This window comes from Ischnura elegans, chromosome 2 (genome assembly GCF_921293095.1).
Source record: "Ischnura elegans chromosome 2, ioIscEleg1.1, whole genome shotgun sequence".
In the NCBI taxonomy this organism is placed as follows: Eukaryota; Metazoa; Arthropoda; class Insecta; order Odonata; family Coenagrionidae; genus Ischnura; species Ischnura elegans.
Window position 1 is genome coordinate 63,807,372 of NC_060247.1, and position 23,267 is coordinate 63,830,638.

At 39.1% G+C, this 23,267-nt stretch overlaps 1 protein-coding gene across 3 annotated transcripts in view; it reads right to left on the reverse strand.

Annotated features, from left to right (window-relative positions):
- The window catches only part of LOC124153849 (activating transcription factor 3), a 122,291-nt gene extending 102,304 nt beyond the window's left edge, over positions 1-19,987 (reverse strand). For all 3 annotated transcript variants that reach the window (XM_046527232.1, XM_046527233.1, XM_046527230.1), the window contains exon 1: positions 19,269-19,987. The gene's annotated coding sequence lies outside the window, so the exon portion shown is untranslated. The remainder of the gene's footprint in view (positions 1-19,268) is intronic.
- Positions 19,988-23,267: the final 3,280 nt, after the last annotated feature.

The following is a 23,267-nucleotide window of genomic DNA, read 5'->3' on the forward strand; positions in this document are numbered from 1 at the left end:
AAAGAAATAATGTGAATTAAAATGTCCTCCTGGGCACAACTTCTAGAATGTTAAATCTTCGGCTGTTAGCAGATATGAGTGAAAATACAATGGTAAAGGGATAGAATACCTTTAAGTCTATAGGATAGCCTTCCGTTACGTATTTTGAACTAGTACTCGATTTTGACCAGAAAAAACATCTAAGAACAAGCTCTCTGGTACTCTATCGTGTCTGCTCTAATGGAGTCATGTTTATCGAGTCTTTTGACTGTAAAAATATCTTGTGGCGACTACCGCGAAGGTTGAGCTCTGCTAAGGATACATAGTTAGGTTTGTGAAATTTTGGGTACTCTTTTTGGAGAGATGCTTTAGTGAAAACTGGTATGTAGATTTAACTTTTTATGTAAAACTAATTTTTGGTAAACCGTTATTGTACTTATAAGCCTTGTGAGGGGTATATGTGATTTTTTTGTTTTTATTGACATCATGGCATATTATTTTCTGCAGTAATAGAATAATGCGAGAACTCGCATCCTCCGTACCAGCTCTCAACCTCATTCGCATTCCGGTGTTCTCTAATTGCCGTAACTATACGAATCCTCATTCAGAGAGATGTTCAGAGATGGTATTTATTCAGATTATGAAAACAACTTGTCTGTTTCCACACTATTTTATTTTCACCGACCATGGTTTCGGCAACTTGTGCCTTGACAATGGCACAAGTTGCCGGAATTATGGTCGGTGAAAATAAAATAGTGTGGAAACAGACATGTTGTTTTAATAAGCTGAATATCAAAGATTTCCACCGCATCACGCCGGACACTGTATCTTTTATGCTATTTATTATTGTATGTAAGCAAAACATTTCATTGCAAGTATAAAGCTCGCGAAATGAATGAAAGCTGGTAAAACAGGATCACTTGTGAAAATATAACTTCCTTTAACTAGAGTTTATCTTTCCAGTTCTGCTGCCGAAGCGAGGTTTACGAGGTCACAGATGAGGTTTCTTATTTTTGGGTGCCTATTTTGTACACTCTCCCTTCACAAGAGGGAATTTTTCCTCGCTATCAGGCATTTGCGCATTCATTTTTCATTTTACGCCAGTATTTTTAAATGGAAAAGTGATAACCAAATTTATGTTTCCGGTCCACTTAAATCTGCTCATGCAAGGAAGACGATGTAGCACTCGAAGTTTAAAGAGGCTAGCATGGCCATTCTTGAGCCAGCACTGTGACAATAGTTATTCTCCCAGTAAGACTTCTTTCTGGTCAAGTGTTATTTTTTGGCAATTAAGTACTGTTGTGGTTAATGTAATAAGTGTGGGGGAGCTTGGTTACCCAGTGTATAAAGCGTTGAGCTTTCGATTGATGAGTCTCGGGTTCAAATCCCGTTAAAAAGTAAAAATTCCTTGTAACTGGAAGGTGGCTCAGAGAAACGAACTGGCCGCTCTACCCTTCATGTGTAAAATTTACAAGCCTGTGACTAAGTTTGGATCGAGCCCTACCTTCATCGATGCAATACAAATCAACCTTCGAATGAAATCAGTGAGTGATTGAGAGGTACATTCATGGTTTCCATAAAGTAGCTAACATATTAAGACTATTGAGGCTCTATTTTTCATTGACCTCTTTTGTGGATGGGTTCCAAAACTACTTTTTATCGATTAAAATTTAGTTTTTGTAGTCTTTAAATCGCATAACTATATATATATTGTAAAATACCACGAATATGAAAATACGGGAGCTGGAGTTTAAATATTTGAAAGGTATACTGTGGGACGGAATGCGTCAAAAAACAAAATTGAATATATTTTTGTGCGTAATATTAAAGCACTGAAGATGAGTGTATTCTTTAATTTTGCTACCTTAACCTTTTTAATGCATTCCAATTTCTTTCTTGTATTCAACCCTGTTCGTTTGACTATTTGTGCGGGCAGTGTTAACGTTTAAGTATTGCTCAGAGACGTCGACGGAAACAAATAGAAACTACTGTAAGGAAGTATGCATCCAACGGCTAACGCGAAATGACAGGGAAAAGATAATAAATTTGTTCCTCCCGTGGCATCGGAGCTACCGTTCCCTTGTAGCCGGTGTTCCGCGGAGACCACCGGGATCGTTTTCTTTGAAGTGCTTTCCGGAACGATGAGAAGAGGTCACTCGGATGGAAAAGAGCCGATGTCTTGCCCCCCAACTCGAGGCGTTTCTCCGCCGTCCTCTTGGATGTCCTTTGGCTCCAGAACTTGCGAGATTTACTGAGGCGGAGAGGGTGCATTTTCCTATATCAAGTTTTGACAAAAGTAGGGCAACAGTTACGCCTAAATTAGCTCTTACCATGCTGACCTCAGTACAGTAGATCTATACCTCAGTGGTGGCCATTTTCAATGCTTTTGTGTTATTTCTTAACAACCTTGATGCGAGGAATATGTGTTTGGTGTCATTTTAAAGAACGAATTTTGCATAACGCGCCCATAGCAAAGTGGTAGGGGTTTTACTATCATATTTGATGTTAGGGTTCCGTTTTTTTCGAAAAATGTTTCCCATGTAAAAAAGAAATCGAGTCAATTTCAACATGCATCAGTTTTGTTGGTTCTCAAAAGAGTTATAAATGGTTTCCCATCACGTTTCAGCTCCAATTTTTCGTAAAAACTGATGAAGGGAGGTTTCTGACACATGTAGTAAGTTACAAGATTTAAGAAAACAAGCTTACTTCTTGGGTCACGGATGATTTTCATTGTTTGGTTAAATTTTGCTATTCAAAATTACATTTAGGTTCATAAGGACAGAATGCTATTAGTTTGGATTCAATTCCTAAAAATAGTTTGTCTTAAGCCTTTTCGGGTCTTCCACCGGGCTAGTTTTATATTTCATTCCCATGTTGTGAATTATTAGCCATAGTTCAAAGGTATCATATTAAAGCAGCTCACGTTTGCATTGCAAGCAAAAATGTGAATGCTGGGAATGCATGAACCAAACACATTCTTCCATCCAGCGACTTCAGGTATCACTTGACTCTTTCGTGCTACACGGTTTTAATCCATGCTTATTTGTTGTGAAAGATATAATTACCCTTTACGTTGCTGAAAATATTGCATCTCTTTCCTTAGTGACATCGAATCGTTGCAGTTCCGCGAGCCCTTTTTTGTGGACGGTGAGTGTCTTCTTGAAACTGTGAGTTGAAGCTTAAATTACTATTTAAATGTAATTTTTCATGGTACCCTACCTGTCCATAGGGCGATAGCATTTCGGTGTTTGTATTCCCAAATAAAAATTTAGAGTTCCTTCGGAGAATACAGATGACATTTGCCCGATCCTACGCATAATTGCCTCCATACATCTTTCTATTCAGTATAACCGCACAGAAAATGTTATCAGTGCGATTCTCCTGCGCGAATATCCTCTCGTCACACGGCTGTCAAAACATTATCTCGCCAAAAAATGAAGGAATTCGTGCGTTGTATTATTATGGGAAGGGTTTTCATTCCTAACGGACGTGATGAATTTTAAATCTATTATGGCATACCACTCACTTCTACGATTCTACCGTGATAGTTTACATCTCCATTGTATTGCAAACGTGCTGACCTCAAGAAAGCAACCAGTACAATGTAGAATTTCAATTTCAGTCTTAAAAATTTCATGCTTCTCCGTATTTGATTCAGTGATGTTGGTTGGTACCTAGGAACTGCATCGACACACTACCCCGCAAGCCAGGACTCCAGCCAGTTACTTGAACGAGAATACTATATTCATAGAAAAATAGGTCCACATTGAGAGAATTGCGAGCCTGATTTCAACTAGCAAAAATGGAAGTCTTATATTGCTTGGGTTGGAAACATTTCTGTTTCCCACCCGGCAAAATATCTCTTATTTTATCATATTTGCTGGACATGTAAGTATAGTTTGTCATTATCGAGAAATTTCTCCGTGATAACAGCTAATTCGTATTTGTTTTAAGTAACTCTTTAGCTTCGTTACCCCCATCTGACTTCTTCTGTATCTTCATTCATTTTTGTCTGATTTACAGCTTTGGATATATCTTAGTGCATAGTCTTGAGTAAGTGGATTCCTTGCCGAGCTGGTCGAGTGAGTTGAGTGTCATAAGTTTTCCTGTGTGCATTCTTGAAAAGATAATTCCCTTGTGGGTTGTAAATCACTTTCTTTGTCTACCTAGTCTTATCTTTATAACCTTCTGGAAAAAAAGTAACCAACTTAAGGAAGAATATTAGCGTTTACCGGAAATTCTTGCCCAACCTCCTCGTTTATCCTTGAAGTCCTACTGTCTTCACGTTCTCATATAAGTTCCCACCTGGCAAAAGTTACTCATTTCTTCTTTCTAATAAAATGCGCATCAATTTGTATCATTTTTGTACTTAGTGACATGGGATCATCTAAACTAATCATGCGCGGACAATGTTACGAACAATTTTACGCCGATGATGACATTAAATCGCGTTGCGAATTCTAACTTAAAAGGTAATTGCAAATAAGAGAATGCATACCGGTTCATTCTTCCTCTTATAAGCGTCGCTATTATCTTCTAAATGACGCGGCTATTACGCGCGTGCTGCAACCATGTATAGCAAACCGTCACGCCATTCTACCAGTCACTCTATTCCCTATGCACTCCTTGTTCTAGTTGATAAAAGTTTCGAATACCTCTCTACGCCCTTTGAGGTCTATGACCTAAAAAAAAATCCTGGCCGAGGCGAATTATTTTTTTCTCTGTGGATTTTTCGCACAATTTGTGCATTGCGGGTGACTCCCGTAAAAGTTATTACCGAGATCCAGGAATACTTAAATCAGTCTATGACCTGGTCAAAAATCTATAATTTCTCTGTGCATTTAAATATGCGATGAAAAATACTTCACTCTCATGACTGCTATCCAAATTGTTCGAAAGACTCGCATTTAAAAATATTTAAAATAGAATAATACACAATTTCAACCACACGGTCGAATAAAATAGAAGTTCAACGTTATTTTAGTAATTACGTATGCCATTGATGTTCATTTGAATAAAATTGTCCGCGCAATTTTTTTTAGTTTTATGAATACCAGACATGAAAATAATTCAAAATATTGTACATTAATATTTTTGTTTTAATTTATTTTGAGAAAAAACTTTCAAAATTTAGGATGTTTGGTACGTCAGTATTCGTGGTCGGCAATGACTGAATACCCTAATGTTACCGCATTAAATGCGGTAGTGCAAGAAAATTATTAAAGACGCATTTTATGGGTCTGTCGATTAATTTAAGGAAAAAGGTGTCTTGAAAAACTATTGAAGTTTTGATAATCATATGATGCAAATTCAAATAGTGGGGCAGCCGCCGGATTGCAGGCAATGCGTGAACTAGGCGGGAATTCATTCGAGGAAAAGCAGTTACTGAGCGCTTCGCGTCGCGATTTCGGAGAGAGCTAAAGGAAATGATGCAGCTTCATTCACGTTAGTTGAAACGGGATTTTTCCTTAGTAACGATATTTAGTCTTAATATATTTCTAAGGGAGTTGATCTAAGAAAATAAATAACCTTTTGGCAGTCATAGATCTGGACTATTTAGGATCGAACGGCACGGCTTCTCCCTTAATTACTCGATTCTTCTTCTTGTTTACTCTTAATTCATAAGCTATCGAAGAGTAATATTTACTTAATTACTGAATATAGAGAGTCATCTATGATCTATCAGAAAGCAAGTGTTGTTTTCGAATTGCAGACTGAAACTGGACATTTTTTTCTTAATTTTAGATGTAATACATTATAGACAATCGTATAATTTGGCAGAGTGCTGAGAACTGATGGAATTATAATTAATTAAATAATGGTGCAATGCTGGGCAAACCGTAGACCTAATTTACTTGATTTAAAATGCCTCCGATTCTGAAAATATGTATATTTGGCTACTACTGCCTGTGTTGCCACATGCGTTGCAGTGCTGGAAGAAAACTCGGAGGATAACGCGTTTCTCCCTCCAAGGTAATGATCAAGCCGCTTTTTAGTGTGAGAGATGTTTCCTTGTTCCTCCTGGTTAAAACAATCACGGGACATGATCTTCTTGTGGAACGGCGAAGAGCTACTGGCAACAAGTAACTCGCCCAATGATACTTAATAAATGTGAACTTCGAATGCCATTGGAACATTTTCATAGATCATTTCAAGAGCAGATAGATCGGAGCAATGTTTTTCATATGAAAAAAACATCTCTTACAAAGGGTGATTTGCCTTCACTTATTTGTTATTTAGCTATTGTTTTCATGCTTATGCGGCGTTAACCTAAACTGCTGGTGGATATGAATGAAGGGAATATAATGATTTTATGAAATAATGGAGAAGATGAATGATGCTATCCAATAATTTTGATCACATGGCGCGGTGATATACTCGACTGTCTTTGGGACGATTATAATGCCTTCTCTCATTCCTTCGGTTCCTTTTTCTTTTTTAAACTGCTAGGCATACGGAACCTTTTCACCCGTACACCGCTATTCCATCCTCTTATTCTTTAACTGGCATCTTCGAGGTCCTTATCCTTGGTCACCGAGTGACAATCCGGCGAGGATGACTGTTCAAACTTAGCCCGGCGCGGCGTGCTCCACTCAACACATGATTGCGCTGTCTATACTCCCTCCAGGTGTTTGTGTAATGGTGAATTTTCTTCGAACGCCAATGAATGGAGAAGTTTCGCGCCGTCATCGTCCTGGTGTGAAATATTTGTGATGAAAAGTAGCGGTGTCTCTTCGCTTCGAGATCTTTTGAGGGAGGATTGTCAAAGGAAAGACAGGCAAAAAACATTTCCGAGATGATGCTGGGCCGATATTGTGCCGTTTTCATCATACTACTACGCATTTGACAGTTAAAATGTTTTCCTCCGGCCATGAATCGAGCAATTTTTTTTAATTTCTTAAATAATGCTCTAGCCCTCTGATCGCTTATTCTTGTGATTGATCATTATACAATCAAGGCTTTAGAAAAGAAGGTGTAAGATATCCCTAATGCACGAAAATCCGATTTGAAAAGCACATTGTGCTGCTTAAACTTTTAGAGTCACGGATCCTTTTTTTACGTACAGCAGTATCAAGCGATGCTTCAAGGCTTCACTTCGTGGAAGTGACTAGTATCCATTTCACAAGTTATATCACTTGAGCTTTTCCCTTTCTTTTGTGGAAAAAGATGTGATGGGACCAAAGTAATAGTTTCATGACAGAAATACCTGCCAGCCTCTTTAACTACTCTAGTAGATCTACCTTTTACCACCTCAGCATAGCCTTGATGCAGTGATTAATTATTTATATACTTACACTTGAAATAAGTCGGTTTCCACTGGTAAATCTCAGCCTTCAGATTCACACTTGTACTAAATGGCGTGGGAGATGCTTAAGAAGGAAACAACACCACCAGTAAACTCTCGAGCGGTATGTATAAAAATAACTACTAATAACGCAAATCCATAATATGCCCCGTGAAAATATAGAAATTATATCTAGTCCAAAGAAAAAGCAGCTTTAGAAGTTGTTATTGAGATGAAACGAATCATTTATGGATAGATTTTAATATTTTGTAAGTAATATTTAATGAAGTGAAGAGCTTAGCCGATTTTGATCTTAATAACGAAATAAAAGTCGTTAGAAAGGACTTTGAAGGTTCTCTGGATCTCCCATCGTCTTTCGTTGCACATGGTAAATCTAATCAGTGGACGTCAAAAGGAAATAGAATCTAAATTTAACCGAGGCAGAATTCTTACGAGAAAAAAGTCATCTAATTCGATTAGACCCTCTTACTTGATCTTTTTCGCAGTACAACGGACACCGTATCCTCCTCTCTTGAATTACGCCGTACAATTGTCATTTTTTCCTGAAAATCCGATTTTTTCAACCGTGTTTGACTCAGAAGAATTAGGTACGATTCCACAAATTTAATTTCTGTTACCAATCAATTTCAACGCATACTACATCAATGTCCCGGTTGACGCCATTGGAAACCCTCAAACAAAAATCCTTTTCGTGCGAGGAAGGAACCCTCCGGAATGAATGCCAGTGACTTAGTCTGGGTTGAGACCTACCCTCACCTATCCATACCAACTTCCGGATATAATCTCTGAGTGGGAACATCATTATTCAACGGACCATTTGGTAATGGAATTTTATCCATTTAAATCGTTAGGTAATAGAGTAAAATCAGAGGCATTGTATATTTTTTTGGAGTAGTTTAAGCTTCAATGGGCGTTCTGATGACAACGCGATAGTCGTTGTAAAGGAATAATAAAAGGCATATATATATAAAATATCTGTAATCATAAAATAACATTTATAACATGTTATAGTGCCATGAGCCTCCTTACACTTGCCATTGGAATTCAGGAATCTAGGTAGCATAGTGGTTTGCGCAGTGACCCGGAAGGTCAAAGGTACGTGGTTCGATTCTCGGTTCAGGCTTTTTTTTCTCATGGCAATTCGTGTAGTAATCTCTGTTAATTTTACCCAGATTTCCACCCACTCAAAATAGATTTACTCCGGAGAATCTCGCAAACCGATCCCAAATCCAATCCGTTTCAACCGGTAGTGTCACGTATGGAAGTGCCATACTTGATATTTCGTCCTTTGGTGGATTTTTTTCTCATGGCAATTCGTGTAGTAATCTCTGTTAAATTTTACCCAGATTTCCATCCACTCAGAACAGATTCACACCGGATAATCTCGCAAACCGATCCAAAATCCAATCCGTTTCAACCGGTAATGTCACGTATGGAAGTGCCATACTTGATTTTTCGTCCTTTGGTGGACACTTTTTTTCTCTTCCGAATCTCGACGGGTGGCAAATCAACCGTCTCGGCCGTCCAATTACACGGTCCCATTGCTCCCAAAGCGCCCCCCTTCCCACACAAAAGCCCCCGTCACGATTCGATCCGCCCCTCCGCCGTGCCACACCCGCCCGGTCGGAAGAGAGGAGGTTGGCCAAGGGGCAGAGGCGGGCGTGTGCGGGGCAATTAGGCGTGGAGCGACTGCGGAGGAGGAAGTAGGGTAAAGAAGGGGCATGGGACAACGCCCACGACTCCCCCCCCTGCCACTTCATCTTCAGAACATTACTAGGCGACGATAGAGACCTTCCAGAGGCGCCTCTTACCCTCCTCTAACTCGTAGGATCATGGTCAATCCTCTTTTAGCTCGAGAATCTCGTGCCCCGGGGTGATCCAGTTAACTAAACAAAGAACGTGGTTCAAGGGAAATAATTGGCGCATAAAGAGAATAGGAATGAAAAATTCCTCCAGGGTAACCAACTGTCAACACTACTATATATGCCCGCTCTACACCAGACCACGCCCGGAAAGGTTTGGGGATTTACAATATTGTTGGCAGTAAGCTACCCCGGAGGAATTTTTCATTCCTTAGCGCAATTTTATTAAGGACACTAGTGGAGTAGGAGAATGGGGCTGATTTAATTGAATGATGAATTTTAGAAGGAGAATAGGAATGAAAAATGCCCCCAGGGTAACGTACTGCCAACTATATAGTACATAGCCGAACCTTTCCGGGCGTGGTCTGATGTAGAGTGATGTACAACGAAAGAGGAGAACCGGGAACCCATCTTGTTACTACAAGAAAGATTATAGGGACTTTTTAATCAGATGTGGCTGGTGTGGTTTGATAGTTGACTTCCCACCTCGTGGGCCTAGGTTCAAGTCCCGGCTGGTGATATTATTTTTAGAAATTGCCCGGTCTCTCATCGAGTGCTGTGTGGGGGGCACTTCAAGTGAAGCACTGCGTATGTCAGATGCGACACTAAGCCGTGAACCCCTAGGCACCTTTCGCTTAGAGCTGGTTCCGCTCTTATTTCCCTAACCTTTCCTATGATGCAAATGACCTAAGGTGTCGGTCGCCTCTTCCAAATGCCTGCCTACCTACTATAACTTATACTTATGGAATTATCGTCAGTCTATAAATCTACCACCTATTAGATTTAAACAGAGCATGGATTCCCTTTAATTTCAATTCTCCTACGAAGGTAATCGAGATTGGTATACGTACGAAAACAGGTTCCTTAGCGTAGGAGTTAAGCTATTGTATTAAAAATTAAACATTTATAAATTCTTACCTTTAAAGATATTGCAAAAATGACTATTTCACCACTCCAATACACGACAAGCCTTCTTTAGGACAAATTTTAGGGTAGGAAACTTATGGGAATGGTGAATTCTCCCGAGGTATCACACTGCTCTGATGTTCAGTATGCCGAAATATTTTTTTCTGTGGTAGTCTAGTATGTAGAGCGATGGGAAGTTAATGGATTCAAATCTTATTACTAGCAAGTGATGATGGAGACCCCACGGTGGCGCGCCTCCTATTCATCTCAAACTCAGAGGATCATAGCTCATCCCCACTTAAAGGAAATCCAGTATCTTATGTTGCGCTCTGGGCTCCTTTTAAATTAGTGAAGGCGTTGAAGGGCAAACGTTGTTGTGGAGAGGATAAACGAATGAAAAATACCCCGAAGCACCCATTTCTAGCAATATTTTTTTGAGCCTATACCTTTCTCAGAGCTTTGTGGTCTGTTGGTGAAGTGATTTGAAACGGGCCGAAGTGTCTCGCGTTCCAAACATATTATGCGGTGCGATGATACAGACCTTCCAGAGACATTTCTCATCCGGACCCAGGATCATAGTAATTCTACCCTTTGGCCAACTTAACATGTTGCGTACGGATCACGAAAATCTTCGTTTTTCCTGAGCCATGCGCCAAGGACGGATAACGATATTTCTCGTTTTTGCTGTTGAATCCTTTTATTTTGCCAATATAATTTAATTATATCAGTTTTTTTATATATAACGAGCAACTATCGTTAATAATATATTTTTACATAAGCTGTATGCATTTATAATATCTGCATATCTTTTTTCTTATAGAGTTATGTGTTTAAAGCCGCTACTTTCACGCATTAATTTCTTTACCTGTGTTCCCTTTACAATACTAGATTAAAGGAAGAGAGGAGTGGATATTGAAGTGTTCCAGTTAAAATACGTGCCACTGATTTTAACACTGCCGTACGCAATGTGTTAAGCATCTCATTGCTGGGGAGATTGAATAAAAAGGGAAAATACTGAAGGCATAAAATTTGATGCGAAAATTATAGGATTAATGATTACTTGAAAGGGGCTTGCTGCCCCCTCCATACATTCCTTCTTACATCTTTCAGTGTAAAAGAATTTAGAATAGAACTGTGGAATACCGAAGTGTCGAGGTTGTGATACGGATAAAAACTTGGACGTATGTGCCTAAGACTCTAACGATTCATTATTCTGATTTCTGAAGCTTCACAGAAACCACAGATACCTCACAAGAAGACACTTGCCTTTCTATCATGAATGTATGACATTTGCACGCCAAAAGGGTTAGTTTAGAGGAGTGGCTTGAGCTCTGCTCTCGCTCATAATGTTTTTTTTTAATAAGCGAGGTGGGGCCATTTTCTGTGTGAATTATTGCTATTTCTATCTTTCCTTGCGATAAATGCCCCTCCAAAACATCACTTCAAATACTTTTGAAGATTACATAAACGACCTGGTGCAAGAATCATGAATAAATATCAGGAAAAATTTATTTAGAATCAAGTAGAAATGGTAAGCAACTACGTCACTACAAAGGACAGAAGATCACTAATTCTTTCACCTAATAATATCATCATCAACAGTCTATTCCAATATTGGTTTACCATTCCTCTTCTTTATTCTCCTTTTGTCAGAAACTTTGTTTTCTTTGTCTTGTTACCAAATATTATAATTTCTCAGTATTACTAAAGCTTTCTCATTCGTATTCATAATTCATGCATCCATTAACTTCTGTCTTCTATAGTATCAGTTGCCTCAGAACCAGTCGAAGAAGCTAGCTTCTTCACCATATTTGTGTTATTCTTCGTCTTCATAATTAACAGTGCTTCTTCTAGAAAATTTTAGCGCCCCATGCGAGTCTTCTCAAAAATATTGTATTGAACCCTTTGGTTTACGGTGTATTCTTTGATGAACATCTTTGAAAATACACGTGTAAATATGCCATCGTTGTGAACTCATTGTGAATGCTGCCCGAGTATTTTCGAGGTCGCTTTTTCTCACAATCTAACGTAGCCAAAAATATTGATAGCCTCTTTACTGAGGCAAGGGATGCAGGCCGTCTTCTCAGTTCTCTTTCATCGCAGGTACACGGGAAGTGTTTATAGGTTTACGCGACCAGTTTGAATAATATGACGGAGAAACTTTATTATGTCCTTCCATTGTTCTCCCAGTCCGACACTTAGTGGACGAATGCAAGAGATAATCTTGAGAACAGAGTTATCGTTTGATAGGAGATAGCTTAAGCCTAAACTGTGCTTGCTGAGTGACCCAAAGCTCGCAATATTTGTGGTCAGGAATGCTCACAGGGGCCAGAGTGAGATCAATGAAGGCACTTGAATATACTTCTTGCAGCTTGCTGCGTACATTTTTACGTCACCTAAGCAGGTCGATTCCATTAACCGGGTCGACCAGGGTCGATGCACATTTTAGTATAATCATCCTGAATTGACAAGATGTTACATGACAGAATTACAAATTGTAATAAATATAAATGAAATTTCATGCCTTAGCAACGTAAATGGAATCATATGAATATTAAAACCATTGAAATTAGTGAAAAAATCTATGCACGGCTAAAGAAAAATTTGGAGAAAACAAGTGAAAAACTCACTTAGAACTTTATTCAGGATATAATGATGGTACATTTTAGGTTGGTTGTTACCATGATACACGTGACTCCTAATGAAACAATTCAACTCTGCTTGAGTTTCTTTTGGTTCATCATTTTTGATGTGAAAATAAATTGTCTCGTCTTCGATTTTCCGTCGACTTCCTTTACATTTTGAGAGCCTGTATTTCTCAATTGGTTACTAGTTCACATAATCAAATCAATGAGCAATAAAGAGTCTCCCTGTTATCCATTAATATTCCTGTTCATTCTTTGAAATGCTCGTTTGTTCTATTATTAGAACCTTCTTGAACACTAATGCATTCTCCAATGGAGAAACATAAATGGACGATCTGAGCTTTAGTTCAAAAAAGGAATAATGAGAACAACTGTTATATGTTTTGCTTCGGTATTTTTTTTCTGCTTCCCGGAAAAACGTCGCAGCCTATTTGCCGATGTAAAATATTTGGAAACAGACTTGTCCCTTCCCACGTTGCATACTTTTGACTTTATGTCTGCCAACTTTAACCCAAGGAAAGCGACTCAATCGAAAACTGACTTAAAACTAACTGAATCCCCATCCAGGCACTACATACTTGATTGTCCTACATACAGTTTGATTGTGTGCGCAGCTAGCTCTTAATGGTTTTGTTCTCTCTTCGAAATATTATTCATTGGAGGCTCAAAGGTGGCACACCTCGCACTAGCAGATCAGAATGAATCCTGCCCTTCGCATGCCAGGGTGCGCATTCAATTCGAGATACATCTTTCGTTCCGGCATTCCTTCACAAATCTCCTCCACCTCCTCCCAACCCAAGCCTGCAGTCCCCTCCGCCCATGTATAACCTTTCACCCTCTTTCCCCCTCTCCCTCTCTCTCTCTAATCCTCCTCAATTACTCCGGCGACAAGTGCAACCCTTGTGAAAAACAAGCTCTCCTTCCCGCTTCTTCGGGTCGGGACTTCTCTCGCGTTTTTGTCAGCATCGCCTCGTCCATATCTTCCTTGCCGTCTTTTGAAAGGCGACTGAAGCCGCTAAAGGGAAGCGGTTTATAAAAAAAAAACAAACTGAATCGCTCCCGTGAGCTCTCATGGGCGTGTGGGAGGGACGTCGTTTATTAAATAGCGGTTGAAAGAAGGAAATATATATCGGGGCGAGTTGTCCACCAAAATCGACGCTTCGGATTCCGTGAATTTACCAACTTCTATGGTAATTTAAAAAAATAAGCATTTAGTACGTTGAGGCATTCGTCATATGCCTTTACTTATTTGGTATAATAGTGATAAATTTAAATGGATTGCATTAAAAAACTCTTGGATTAGATATTTAGAACTTGCTCATACATGTCTCACATTTACTCAATTATAGAGCCCGATATGATGGTGGATATTCAGTGTATAAATTGAAAAGTGGTCACTGTGGTAACTTTTATATAGGCCGCATTGTTGATATTAAAAATTTTGTCGACAAATCTTGGTTTGCGAAGCACTTAATGTTATAATTTTGAGAAATTGGAAAAGTGAATTGGAAATGTTACCTGGATATTGGCAATAAGTTCGAAAACCTTCATCGGTCAAATAGTAAAGTTTGAGAGGAGAGTTACCGTTGGATTTTTATTTTTCCATGAATGTGAAACGAGACGATTTTAGTTTTTCCACTCATTCAATACTTTGGATTCCATAACTTCTCTTGGGTTCACTAAAAATTTTCATAAAATGGGGTTAATTACTTCCGGTACTTCCTATATATTATTAGCATTATTTGGCATCTTAGTAATAATTCAGAATCGAATTCCCTAAAAAAACGTAGGACTCAAATATTTCTTTCATTTGCCCCAGTTATCGGATTGAATGGATCAAATAATTTTTCAGGAGTTTTATGGAAAATCACACACTTTTTCCAGGTTTTACAGAAGAGTAGACTTCCTGTGGCTAACAATAAGTAGTGGTTGACAAAAGTTGCGATAGCTCTCTCTACCCTCAGCGCAGAGCTCGCGGACTTAAACATATTTTTTATAGTGCATATCGCTTTATAAAGAATATTATTATCGCGATGAATTTCTCATCGGCTTCCTAAAATTTACGTTGACGTTTAGAGAAACTCATTGCTTTCCTTTGAGACGTACTCCTTTTCATTGTGGATTCCGAAGTTTGTACTCTGTGAAGCCTTGTCTTCGTAGCCTTGTTAGCATTATATCACATTTTGTGATATTTTACTCCTTGTTACAGCGTATCAATTGATTTCATGCTGAAAGTACCGTTTTTCAAAGAAAATAATATATGTTGGTATTCAGAACTTTTTTTAATGTTCCTATTCGGTAAGCGCTTAAAAATCCCTCGTAGCAATGAGAGATAAGTCTCAAGAAGTCAGTTCCCAAGTTTAGCGCATTCTTTGTAATGTAGATAGATAATGGTGACATAGTAATGTGCGAACTCAGTGAGAATGACAAGTAATTAACATTACCGGGGGTATTACTACACGCTAAAACCAGTTCGGGGTGCTGAAGAAAACGAGTGCCTTACTTTCAATTTTATCCTTCTTAATTTCATGTTAATATTTTATGTCATTAAATTATAATGTGCACTTCCAAAATTTTATGCAAAGGATATGTTTTTATCTGGTCGATTCCACAACAGTTACGTATAGTTGTGATAGTCCTCAACAGAACAGAGCCACGTAGCAGATATTATTTGAGTTAAATTCGGTCCACCATATTGTACTCGCATCCAGTCGTTTTTCGAAATCACGTTGAAAATTTTTAAAACTTTTAATATATTATGTTCCTACGCCATATCTTGATAAAAATAGTTGCAATAAACGAGGGCCATCACAATCGCTAATCTCCCCAATGATCTGTTAAAGTATGATTTTGTAGTTTAGAGATGTTGTACTATTGTTGAATTCTCGTTGACTCGTGACTTAGCGACTGTTTCTTACCAAATGCATGACTGGTAATCAATACACTGAGTGACTGTACTCATCATAATTCATGCACATCTTTTGAATAACTAAGAATATCAATTAAACAAAGAAAAATTGTGGGTTGCCGTATGATGATAAGTATGCGTCCAAAGATTAAATAAATAACTACCAGCCAATTTTTTCTTAAGAAAATTACAACGCGTAAAAAATGTCTGCTTCAACTGTCATTGGATTCAAAGTAGTTTTTTTAAGTACCTAAATTATTGGTCTGGAGTTTTTGAATTTTCCCTTCGCAATATTGTAGTTTGCCCTTCGACTTAAGTTGAAAGGAAGTATCTTTGATCTCATTAACTAGTGAAGCAGTTCTCTTGAAGATAAATTCAAATGGAGGCATGGTATGCATTAGAGGGAAAGTAATCCTATGCATGATTGTGAGTTTACCGCCTGAGGAGAGGGATGCAAGATTGAATAAGGTGAATGGACAAGAAGACGAAGAGCATTTGTAATGATGTTATTATCTACGCTCTTACTCTTACAAATTGAAGATGAGTATTCGAATAAAAAAGATGCGTTGCTAAAGTACATAAGGTATGGATTGTTTGGATTTAATAGCGTGGTTATAGTGAAAACGGAAAGGATAATTCCATAATGAGAGTCTTTTCAGGCTTAATCTCTCTGAATTCTCGCATATCGATCGATAAAAAAAGGTAATAAACTAAAACATAACCCTAAGATAATACATAACATATTGAAGTCATCAATGTGTTTTGTATTATTTCAGAAAATTGTTTAATACCACAACCTAGTGGTTGTGGTGTCTATTTGCTGAAATTTTGCAATAACTTTTAAGAGTGCGATAATTCAATTAAAACTATTATCATAATTCATACTTAAAGCAGTGCTGATCATCATATAAAACAATAGAGAAGAACTGAATTGAGATTGCACATCAATTTCAGAATCTTCAATCTCATTTATTTTCGTGCAACATTTTTACGTATGAACTTAGTCTAAAGAAATTTATTAAAAAATATACATATATGAATATTCTGTGGAATTGAAGAGTTGTTAACCTCAGTTTTTACAACAATTTTCAAATTATCTACTCAAAATGCTGTTATATATGTTTGTAATTAGTATGATCCTGGAAAATCATCATGAGGTACTGATACCACTCTCGCATAAAATCGAATGATTTGTTCGCAAAGGGATTTTGGAGAGGCGAGCGAATTAATGTATCAATTAAAGTTATTGTGTTGTTTTCTCGTGAGTATTATTTTTCAAAACTATTTGGAAAAAAATTCGGGCCACATAAAAAGAGGATAAATTGATTAAGTTAAGTGCATTCGTGGAAATATCATTTGGTATGTTTACTACGCTAACAATCCATCGCGTAGGATATCCTTGGAATTCTGCTTACAGATAAGCCTTTCTTTCGGAAAATTAGTCGGTTATTCCTCTCTTTTGCGTCGTTTTTCAAACAATTTTCTCAAAACATACGAATTTAATGATGAGCAACTAAATCGTTTGGTGTCAGACTGTTCGACGGAGGGTTAGCTGTGGATTTTTGTCTGCGTTTGCAACCAATCGTGTCGGAGTTCATGAGGAATTCCTGGTAACAAATAGAAATTGTGAATGGGAAATAATGTTGTTTCATTTACCTTCTTGGTTTTCAAATATAACCACGTCGAAACTTACAGATTTTGTGTTGTACAATGAAATTGGGTTCCCGGCCTTTTCATGTAAGGTGTCACTCGTGGTTTGTTTACTACCCTAGCAACCGATCACGTAGAAAATCCACGAATATTTCCGCTAAAAATTGGTGCAAATATTTTTTGTATAAGTATTTGTCTATTTTTCCTGTAATTTTGCTCTATTTTTATCAATTAAATCAGCCACTGGGTCCCTTCATTGTGAAGTCACTCGCGGTTTGTTTACTACCATAGTAACCCATAGTGAAGGAAATCCACGGCGGGAATTTCAAGGGTGTTGCTCGTCTTAGTGTGCGGCGGCATACCAGGGGGATGCCGCGCGTACCTATCTCTCAGCGGCGTCACGGCGGCCCTTTGGCATGAATGCCTTCGCAGGGCCAACCGAAATAACTCTTCCCGGCGAAGGGAATGAGAATCAAGGGGACCGCTTTGTTGATAAGGCGCCGTGGGTGGGTTGGATCTGCAGGTGGGGGTAGTTACGCGCGCTCCACGTAAACAGAAATCGAACGCACGTGCCCCGGAGAGGTGAAAACTAGGAGCCGGCCGCCGGGAACTCTAAAGCGGGCCTCGAGCCAACCGGAGAGGGTTCAGCGAGGAGAAGCGAACGATGCTAAAGATTCGCACAATTGCGCCATTTGAACACAACAAGACTGGGAATTAATCGCTCTGAAAACCTCCCCGCGGTCGCGAATATAGTTTCCAAGGACTGGCTTGCACCCATCAGTAAATAGTTCAAATGTCATCGAGATCCAACCAATTGAGTCCCCTGTACCGTCATCGAGTGTAGGTACAGAGTACATGATGGTGAGAGAAGCAGCAAAATTCGTTTTATAATATAGAGAAAATTAATTGCTCTTATCTTTTCCCTGCGGTCACGAATATTTTTTTATGGAGGCTGGCTTGCAAATAACTGTTATTTTGTTAAAATATCATCGTATTATAATCAAATAATCTAAATACATTATATTTGAACTTTTTGCATAGGTAGTCCTCTTTACCAACAATGATCGTTGCCTGATTACAGATAATTTCTTAATCATGTTACCACGTCGATAGTTGGATAATATGCCAAAAATGTTTTTTTTTGCAAGAGGCAAATCTTGTAGGCAACTTTTAAATAATTCAAAAGTCATTCATTTTCAATAGTTGGGTGCTCTTAACGTTCAACATGTTCATAAGACATGTTCATACAAAACGGAAAGCCGCATATTTCTTGTATTTGGAAAATACACTCTTTCGGCCAATAAAGGTAGAATAAAAAACTCAATCGATTCATAGCTTTCCATGTAAACCAATGAAATTATACTCCTTGATTCTGATATAACTTGAGTCGAGTGCATAGCATGTCCAAGGATGCTGATTTTTGATTAACACGGATTAGAGAACAATCAATAAATATTAATTAAAACAATTTAAATGTTTTTATTTTAATGATTCATGGAAATAAGTACCTATTTCATATTTATGTCAGGCATACGAAAAGAATTTATATCTAGCATATAAAATTTGAAATGACACATGTATAAATATTTTTAAAACACATGTTTGGCTGTTAAAACTAATATTCAATATAATTTTTGAAACTAAACGTTAAAAGACAATGTGGTCGCCTTTACGGGCAAATATTTCTCAGGAAGCTCGTTGACAGCGGTTAATAACAGTGAAAAGAGACAATTGGTTGAAGAGGAATAGGGAGCGACTAATAACATCAATAAAATGAAATAGTAAAATCCCAATGTCATAGTGAAATGTTTGCTCATTGTAAATCGTAATGCATTGATCCTTTAAAGGCTACCGACGGGATCATTCTTTAATTTTGCGAATATGAGGATATCATCATGCGCGTGTTGCAATAAAATAATTTTAAAAGAAATCGGTACTGAGTGTGCAGTACTCAAGTTTGTGTTGACTATTTCCGTTAATGAATAAACAAATGAAAGACTGCTATCCCTTACCTTTGTGGTTATCCTCCTTCGGTGGACGCACCACGTTGCCACCGTGTCGTCTCCGTGCCAATCCAGTCAGCTTGGAGGAACAAACAGTGGCGGGTGTAACAATTTAATGCATCTAACAATTTGGAAGACAGTCACACTCGACGAACCATTAAAAAAAACTTTCTCAGGAGACTTATGTCCACTCGAATCGTTTCGTTTTTATTTCTTTCGAACCGCGAAACTTTGGCCCTTCCGGAATCCAATCCTCTTAAAGAGTCCTCCAGTCCTCGCGAATATTAAATTAAAATAATTATTTTTATACAAAAAAACCCTGCCGGTCGCTAGCTGGACATGTCGAGAATTTTGGCGGTAATCGGATTGGAGAAAACAATAAACAAGGCCTGCCAAAATATAAGGTGTCACTTTTCTGTTCGCGGAGATGTTCACTGGTATGTTATCTTGCACTAGTTTCTCTTTAATTTTCCTGTTCTTCCGCGATCGTTTCCGGAAGGAAGCGAACCCTTGCACTATTCGCGGTGGATCACGGTGCACGTTGCCGCTTTCCCGCCGATGCTGCGGTGTTATCCTGGTAGGTGTGGAAGACAAGAGGGAGCGGTTCACGCCTTCCTCGAGAAGCCGGCACCGACTGTTGGGGAATGTTGATCCTGCACATCGCACGCCGAACACAAAACTGCTGGCGGCCTGCGGGGACCATCACGGGCGTCGACGTTTCCTCCCCTTCCCTTCCCTTCTCCTTTTTCCCACATGATCTCCTCTCTCCCCACACGCCCACAACCTCCCCCTACCTTCCCCACCCCTCCGTCCCTCCCCCATCCACACACAATCCGGGAGGTGGGGGAGGGAAGGCTCTCTCCGAGGAACACCACGGCGGACGTTGGAGTGGGTTAAAAAGAGAGGAGGAGAGATAAGGATAGCGAGAGATGAGGTAGTTCTAAAAATAATCCCAAAGACGTCACTTTCCGCGCTCCCCATTGGTCGGACGTGCCGCGTGGGGATTACGTCATTTGGAGCCTTCCCATTGGCTGGCGGTTACGGGGTGTTTTGTTGCCGGGAGAGGGGCGGGAGGAGTAAGCGCGGTTGTTTGAGGGCGAAGCGGGCATGTGCGGAGCGGAACTTGAAAGGCGGGAGAGGGAGGGGAAGGATGGAGGGGAGGTGGAGCGAGGTTGGGTGGGGGAGACGTTATCGGTTAAACGGGGAGTGGGATGGGGTCGAATTTAGGAGCATCACTGAGGAGAGATGAAGGTGGTCCTCTGCCGCGAATGTTTTAAGGGGGGGGGGCTGGCTACATTGGCGAAAAGTTTTGCTGAAGATAATGAAAAATTTCCATTTCCTACATAACCTTGAATATAATGCACTCAAACATTACTCTATTACCTAAGGTTAGAATGAGCAATTTTTCTGCATCAACGAGAAACTATTCAATTTTGCGCAGATGTAGAGAAATAATGGGCATAGCACTTAATTTTCTCCAGTTTTAGTACCTATCTTCGTGCAGTTTTGTCTCCATATAATAATTTATTGCATAAAAAGTATAATCATTGGTCATTCAATAGTAATATTACATAGTCTGATACATACGGCAAGCGTAAATTTACTAATTCATAAAAATCTAAATCATAAAAATTTTTTACATATACTTTACACTACATACATTGTCTGATTTATTGATAGCGCGCTACGTCATTTAAATTTCTTATGTTTGTTCCGCTATTTTTCAGTCATTATTGTATGATGGCCAAAATAAAAAAAAACTCATTTGTATATCGTTTGTTGGGATTTCTATATTCCTTATTATAAATTGAGCTCTATTGTACGTAACGATTCTTTTGAGCGTTTATATTCGAAATGCAGTGTTGTGTGCTGTCTATTATAAAATTGTTAATCAATTGGAATTTTTACTTGCAGAGCGATTTTCTTTTCGCCGAGGTAGTGTGGTAGTATTAAAAAAAACTTTTATTTTTTATGGGGAATGGGGAGATGTGTGTGTGTGAATTGTGCGGGTGGGATGGTTTGTGTGGGATTTCGCTTGTGCTGCATGTGTGCATGGTGTGTGTGGTGCGAGAGGGAGAGAGAGAGAGAGAGGAGGAAACGTGGCTGGAGGAAGGTCAAGGGATGATGGGAGAGGAGTGGGGAGAGAGGGGGAGGGGTGATGGGAAGATTGAGTGCGTTAGTGGGGAGAGGAAGGGGGGAGGGATGGGCGGGAGAAAGAGGAATTGCTGAGATGGAGAGAGCGGGACACTAGTGTTGGGGAATCGTAAAAAAATAAAGTATAATTCTAAAAGGAGATTACACTGTGAGATGGAATAAATTTTGGTTGGAATCCATGTTGTGCTGACGAAAGTAATTGAAATGCAATTGATCTTCAGACCACCTTCGTGCGAAAGATCCACAGAGAAAAAATCATTCGCCTTGACCGGGATTCGAACCCGGATCCCCCGATTTCCGGTCGAGTACTTTAGCCAGTTAAGCTACCTGTGGATATATTCGGACACTACCGGACAAGATGTAACTGGACTGCTGAGTATATGATGCCACAAGCAGTCCAAATCGTGCGCACAGCGCCACAGCCGGAGAGCAGGCCCGGACATAGAACACAGAGAGGTGTTCGCTCTAGACTAGTTTAAAGTATACCGGGACTAGCCGCGGTGATAACTTTTACGGGAGTCACCCGCAATGCACAATCGTGCGAAAGATCCACAGAGAATAAATCATTCGCCTTGACCGGGATTCGAACCCGGATCCCCCGATTTCCGGTCGAGTACTTTAGCCAGTTAAGCTACCGAGGCGTCATTCTTCCCTGTGGATATTTTCGGACACTACCGGACAAGATGTAACGATGTCGCACGATTGTGTATTGCGGGTGACTCCCGTAAAAGTTATCACCGCGGCTAGTCCCGGTATATGTACTTTAAACTTCAGACCACCTTATTAACGGTGAACATTGTGCTAAATTTCGTTATTTTAAGGCGGAAAAAATTACCTAGAGTGTAATTAACGCGCATAAGCCTATGATTTGTGCTGTGGTGTTTTATTGTAATTTTACTGAAATGGTCGTATTAACTTTTTCATGCTCTCCAAAAAGTTTAAAGCATGATTTAGGCAAGCCAGTGAGGAGGACAGGGAGGGGTATCGAATAATTGCTAAGGTGGAAATTTATGAACTGTTTTAGAAGCAAGATTGAGGGAATTAATACGAAGAAGAACGATTGGTACGAAATATCGTGGATGCCTGCAACCATGAAATCAATCATGAAATGTTGAGAAACGTTTTTCCATTCACCCTCACGAAGAAATTATTCTTGCCATGAGCAAAGATATTTGAAGAAATAGCTTTCCTTCAGTTGGATGCTAACAAATTAAAAACATATGTACCCACATACATGTGTGATTTTTGACGCACAAAATTTGTTCCCAATGTTCCTTGTGGTGTTGAGATAGGGTGTGTCGATGCGTTGTACATTTTCATTTCAGAAGTATCCTATGCATCTTTTTATCATGATTTCACAAATTTTTATTTTTCAAACGCTCTTGAAGGAGTAAGAAATACGCATTTTTCGTCATTTCAATGAAATTTTTACAGCATGAACGTGATAGAGTGACATACATTCGAACATCGATGAATTATTTTCCTCAGGTGGAAGTAACTAAGTTTTTAAACATCGAAAGAGTGTATTATTTTACCGAAACAATTTTTGAATATGATAATTTGGATTTTTTTCTCTGTTTTATTTGCGTACATTAGAAGCTTCAATGACTTGTGGTAGATCAATTCCTCAACATTTTATTTTATCGCTGTGGTAATATATTACGACTTCGATGAATACCTCGAGAATTCTCTGGGCTTCGATTGCAGATTGACCTTATTCTAAGGGAGTTAAAGAACCGCGTTCGTTGACGGCTCTCGCAGGGAAGAGTATTGGTCAGAGGAAATCTCTTGTTTCTCTTGTTTGTGTGAGGTGTAGATGATGGCGCGAAGGAGAGCGTACTCGTGCGTATGTGT